We start from the raw sequence: 5,968 nt of genomic DNA on the forward strand, positions 1-5,968 counted from the left end.
ATCGCCCTGTCTTACAGAAACGTTATGGCACTTTGCCATCGGCGACTAGAAAGAAAGTTAGTTGTCCTTGAGAAGAGGAAACGCACTCTTCTTTGATGACTACTGTGCACATAATACATTTGAAATATGTAGATTCGCATCTTGGATTGGGATGTGCTTCCTGCCGTGTGTGTGAACGCGTGACCAACATGACTCGCAAAGCTTTACTCTTGATCTCACTTGAGAAATGGAGATTTTTTTTCTATATTTTAGATTCAGCAGAAAAGGTGACAGTTGTTATTCTGCCTTCGCTAATACGATGTTGTCGTAAATTAAGATGAAAAGCACCTCCGCCGCACGAGGAATGCCTTTTGTGTACCAGTTTAAAGTACCACTCGGTCTTGGGTGTTGACAGCCACGTGAGGAAGCCTGTGCACGAGTGTATTTGGAGGAAATTGGAGCTCATTAGGAGCGTGGCGCTGGAGAACGAGCGTCCACGTATACCTGTACTCTCCACACGGAGGGATTTTCAGCCGCTTTTGCCTCGAGCAATAGCTTTAGAGCTTTTAAATTGTAATGTGATAGGGTTCACCTGCAAAGCTACCACAATGAATTATTAAGCTCTCCACTATGGATGAGTGAGTCTCATTATAGCTCCCCTCAGTACGGCAGGAAGATAAGCATGGCTGATTCTCTTCCTCTTCTTCTGGGTTCCACATTTCGCCTTGTTTTCTAGAGTGACTGAAAAACAGACTTCAGCAGTACAGCTGGCAGGAGATAAGATTTCGAATGTGTATTCAGATGTTCTTTCATGCTCTGGGAACAAGACTTGCCGAGCCAACAGTACAGGCTGTATAGCGATAACTTTTCAAAGTGAACAAAGGCATCAAAAGGATGGAGGAGACCCAGGGATTATTTAAATACTAGAAGCATTAGAAGCCCCGGTGTGCTTTCCATCCCTTAAGTCATCAACAAAACCTGCTCTACTTTCCTCAGTGTGACTGAAGAGCATGTATACGACTGACAAAAGAAAAGAAGTCGGGGATAAAGACGACACTCTGGCAACCTGGCTTAGAAGTATTATGCTGTATTATACAAAAGAACAAGAGCGTGAAATGGCTCGCCGTCTATGGCGAGATAAGGCCAGGCTGGATAATCATCTGAACATTAAGATTGGCAACAACACACTGCGACGTCTAATGTAGAGTCAATCTGAGCAACATGGCACCATCAGGGTGTTTCCAGCCACCTCGAATGCACCTGCAAAGACTGCAGCCGCTGTAGACGATGCATCCCAGCGCATCACGGGCACTGATGCACACAAAAAGGCAGTCAAGTATCAAATCCTCTTTTGAAAAAGACCCCAAACCATAAACCATCCGTACAGCCCACAATAACACCGAAATCATTGCAACATTTTTCAGCTGGACGATCCAAGGTGGTAAAACGGAGGGAGGGAGATCGTACTTTAAAAAGTTGTGACACCCCAAGAGCTCACAAAGGAAGCAGCAGACGTGTTAAATCAAGTCAGTCATTAGGCTTCTACTTGTTGACGTCGGTGAATAATATTGCGTAACACCCCCAGAACACTCTGCAGGCTGGTTCTGCTCTCACCTTTGGGGCTGAGCTCAGCACGGAGACGTTCTTTTTCCTCACACATGCGCCCGACTCATTAATACGAGTACAGCTGCAGTCGAAGCCTGTGCAAACAACGTTCTCCAGCTAATGTGGTGTGAGAACAGTGTTTCCAGCCTTTTGATATGGCTAAAATCATGCAATCATGCTAGAACCCTGCATAAACCCCCCCGGGGGTGGGTTCTCCGGCTCAGGTGTTATCGGCCCAGCTGCAGTGGCGCCTGCCACGGGTCTGGCGAGGACAGGTACCTGAGGACGCCACCTCTGCTCTGTCCCTCAGCCGCTGGCTTCTTCCTGTCTGGGAGGGGGTGGGAGACAGCAACACGCTTGAGGCCCAACCCCCCCCCCCCTCCGTATGTGCACGCATGTACTGCAGCGTTGTGTGAATATAGTGTCAGAGTTGATTGTGGAGTGTTTGGGAAGAGGAAAATGTACTTCAGTTAAGAGCGATGGACAGTATTTTTCTCAGATCTTGTGCTCAGCTGTCCACATTATTCTAAGTAACAAAAAAAAAAATATTTTGGTGGTGTTTTAGCGTTCAGGTTTTTCCACATCTATTGAGAGTTTCGTGGTTCCTGTTAAGGCTTATTTGGGCTCAACTCAGTAATGCAGGAAATAAGACTGAGATGGGCAGAGCCTTTTATCGGAAAAATCATCTTTTTTAGGAAAAGTACACGGACCATATATCATCATTGCGGGAAAAACAAACAAACAAACAAAAAACAACAACAAGCGGGCCCAACAAAATACAACAAAGAAGGTATGTGTGTGATGGTTGTGTCATTTCAAGGTGCACGTTTGGTCGGTGCAGACGGGATACAAAAGTACCGTGTTGTGATGTAAAAATAATCCACGTGCACGTGCGTTAATATCGTTTTTCTCACTGTAGATTTGGGTGGATTTTAAAATGGAAACAGTCAAGGTCGATTCTGTTCTGTCATTGGGCAACAGCAGCATAAAACACCGAAATTTGTCATGCAAAGAAATTTGCTGCAGCCGACATCAATGACGCATGATTTCAACTTAATTATCTTAAAAGGAAAACAGCAGACTCTGAAAGGCTAAATATCACCTCAGGTGACTGCTATCTGTTTCTAATTATGTTTAAAGGTATAATAAATCTGTTGAAATGAAAGATGAATGACTTGTTTTTAGAGGCTAGCAACTCAATACAGCTCCTCAAAAGGCATTAATGGTAGTAATACTCCTCGCTCCTCAATCGATGCTGAGCAAAATTAATATTGGAGAGTAAATCTTTCATTTTCTTGATTGATTACCATCATTAGGAGCATTGATCAGTGTGAAAGTGAAAAGAAGAGAAAGCAGCGAGCGCGGTCGCAGCAGCTTTTTATCTGTCTTCGACGGCAATAAAGAGAAGAACAGAGCGTTGTCTCCTCAAACAAAGATGTCAGAAGAAATATGCAAGCATCAAGGGAATTTCAGGCGTTTTCCTCACTTCCTTTGCCTAAACGAACATCTGACCTTGAAGACTTGAGCTGGATGCATGAAAAACGGAGAGATGCTGGAAAAAGGGAGGACAGCCTTCAAGGTTAATTTACTCTTAACTCTTATTAAGTGTTTGTCTGTTGGGGCTTCATTAGGGTGACATGCTAGTTGCAGCTGAAGATGAGATTAACCTTGCACAGGAAGGGGGGAAACAGCAGCATTTCCATCTTCCCATCTCGCTTCCTCACACGGCTCCATCGCCGCAGGGAGGTTAGTGCACATGTTCAGTAAACATATGTAGCATCTGAGCCGCCTGGCATAACAAGGACAAGGAGGCAACAACAATGGCACCGAGGAACGGTGGCATTGTGGGTCACCAGCTCCAATTAATGCGATAGGCTTCTGCTCACATATTACACACACTTTCAGTCTCACGGTGGGGTCAGATCATCTACAGCCCCGGAACTTTGCTGTTCATTTTCAGGGTGGTGAATTAAAATATATAAATTGAGGTCAGGTTAAGGTTAGGCCTAAATTGGTTCTAAATTGGTTACTGTAAGGAGGCTGGCTATAAAGGAAGAAGGAGGGCAAAATATGGAAAAATGAAGCTGATCATAAGAAGAACGAGATCAAGCCGGTTGAAGCAGGTGTGAAAAGCTGCAGGTCGATTTTCCTAAAGTGTGTGTACACATCGCTGAAACTGCTGTTGGTTCACACGTGAAGGAAGCGGAGGTTATCAGGACCATCGTGGGAAAAGAGCCCAGCATTTCCGACTGCTGGAGCCTGGCTCTGTAAACAGGGACGCCATGAATGTTGCTGATTCCTTAAAGACTAATTAAATGCCCAAAATGATATTCTGACAAAAAAATAGTGCAGCGTTCTGTAGTGACTTTCTGAAGGCTTGTTTTTTCCCCCAAGTCTAATTTAATAAACTCAACTGATAAAGGATTTCCAGGACAATCGGAACGTTGGAAGTGCTGACAGCCCGGAGAACGGATCAAAAGTGCTGAATGCGCCGTATTTGTCGCAAGTCAGGTGTCGCATCAGCCTATTAAAAAGGGTTGAGGACAGCCGTTTCTCAACACTCCAAGAGGAAAAAAAAAATCCCTCCATCACGAAAACCTCTAACTGGCGAGTGCTGGCATCAATCCTGCGGGTTGCCAAGAATGACACCTCTCCCCTGACTCTGGGAAGGTGCTGATTCTTCAAAGTGTCATCGGGAATTCTCAATATCAGGGGCTTCGGTTCTGACGGGTCACGTGGTAGGTCAAAATTAGATTAGGTGCATCCAGCCTTTCTCCGAGGCCATAAACTTCCCCTTTGTAACGTTTTGAAATAAGAGATTATGCAACATTCCCGGATCATCAGTCTTTCCAGGCCTCCATTCTGCAGGAAAACCATCTGCATTTTATGGCGCTGAAAGCATAATTGACCTGTACCCAGCAGGAGACCCGACACAGTGGAATTGATGTCCCACTGAGAAATTCTTCCTCTGGGTGGTGGTTGTAACTCTGCTTAGGTATTCATTCCCGCTATGCCACAGCCCTCCAGCGTCCGTGCCTCCATTTCTGCCTCCACCCTCTTCGTGCCGCCATCAATAATTTCCCTTTGGGCCTCTCCAGAAAGAAGAAAAATCTCAGCTGCCCACAGGTGAACACACAGCCAGACGTGCACCAGTTGCAGGAGGTTTAAGAGGATAAAAGCATTTCTTTATGAGAAACTCATAATGGGCATCATTTTCCTTTCTTGTGAGTAAAATTAGAGTCTCGTTCACCCTGAGAGGTAGAGCCCAATAGAGCAGAGATGACTGGGTCATGGTCTCCTCTCCTCTCCTCTCCTCTCCTCTCCTCTCCTCTCCTCTCCTCTCCTCTCCTCTCCTCTCCTCTCCTCTCCTCTCCTCTCCCCTCCCCTCCCCTCCCGTCCCCTCCCCTCCCCGCCAGGAACTGGCTTTGCGCATGCTGAATTGAAATCTTGACTAAAGTAATGCTAAAGAAAAACCAGCCTGAAGGAAGAAGCTGACAAATGCACACAGGCCTGATTAAGGCCTTATTTACTTTCATCTATATTATGGTAACTAAAGTTGATCTGTAGACTGAATATGAAGATGGTCCGTAAAGACAATGTCAAGAAATCAAAGTTTGTATCACTTGTTTTATCCAAAATGATAGTTGCTTACTGTGGAGTTAGCTAGCTACATTCTATTACCACTTAATTCTGCTTCTCTAGTTAGTGATGAAACTCTGAATAAACACAAAAACGCAGTGAATCACACATCCGTCCTTCTGTATGAGTGCACATCTATCAGCATGCTGCACCGGCCCATGTTGATTAATGGAAAGTGTTCTCCCTGGAGGGTTCAGGTCCTCTGGGGGGATTCAGGTGATATTAAAGCAGCGGTCCATCATTTACTGCGGTTTCCCTCTGACTGCTGAACGTCTGGAACCCTCGACCAAACCGCACCCGCATGGAACCTGATTAGCTCATTACACATAAAAATCCGTGCCATGTTATTTGGGCTGACTTTGGAGTGCACCTTAAATACATTTCGTAACACCACCTCTTTTTTTTTGTTTGAGGGTATTGCTTTGGATGCAGAAAGCCTGAATGTCACTTCTCTTTATTGATTTTTAAATCTTGTGGCAGAAATGTTCTGCTGCTCGGGGTGGAGAAGAGGAGCCGGGCAGGTCAGGACAGGACAGGAATAATTGTCATTTGACCTAGCAAGTGTATTTTATAAACCCGCGCTATCAGTCTTTAACAGATGAGCGTTTGTTGAATAAGAACTGGGGTTTTTTCAGAGTGAAAAGGTCAAAGATAAACTGGTATTTGACATCGAACTTGCTCTCTGAAAGCCAACAAAACCCAAAACAAACTCTGCATTGCATCTCAGTGTACATTTCTGAGACGA

Source organism: Takifugu rubripes, chromosome 13 (assembly GCF_901000725.2).
Source record: "Takifugu rubripes chromosome 13, fTakRub1.2, whole genome shotgun sequence".
Taxonomy (NCBI): Eukaryota; Metazoa; Chordata; class Actinopteri; order Tetraodontiformes; family Tetraodontidae; genus Takifugu; species Takifugu rubripes.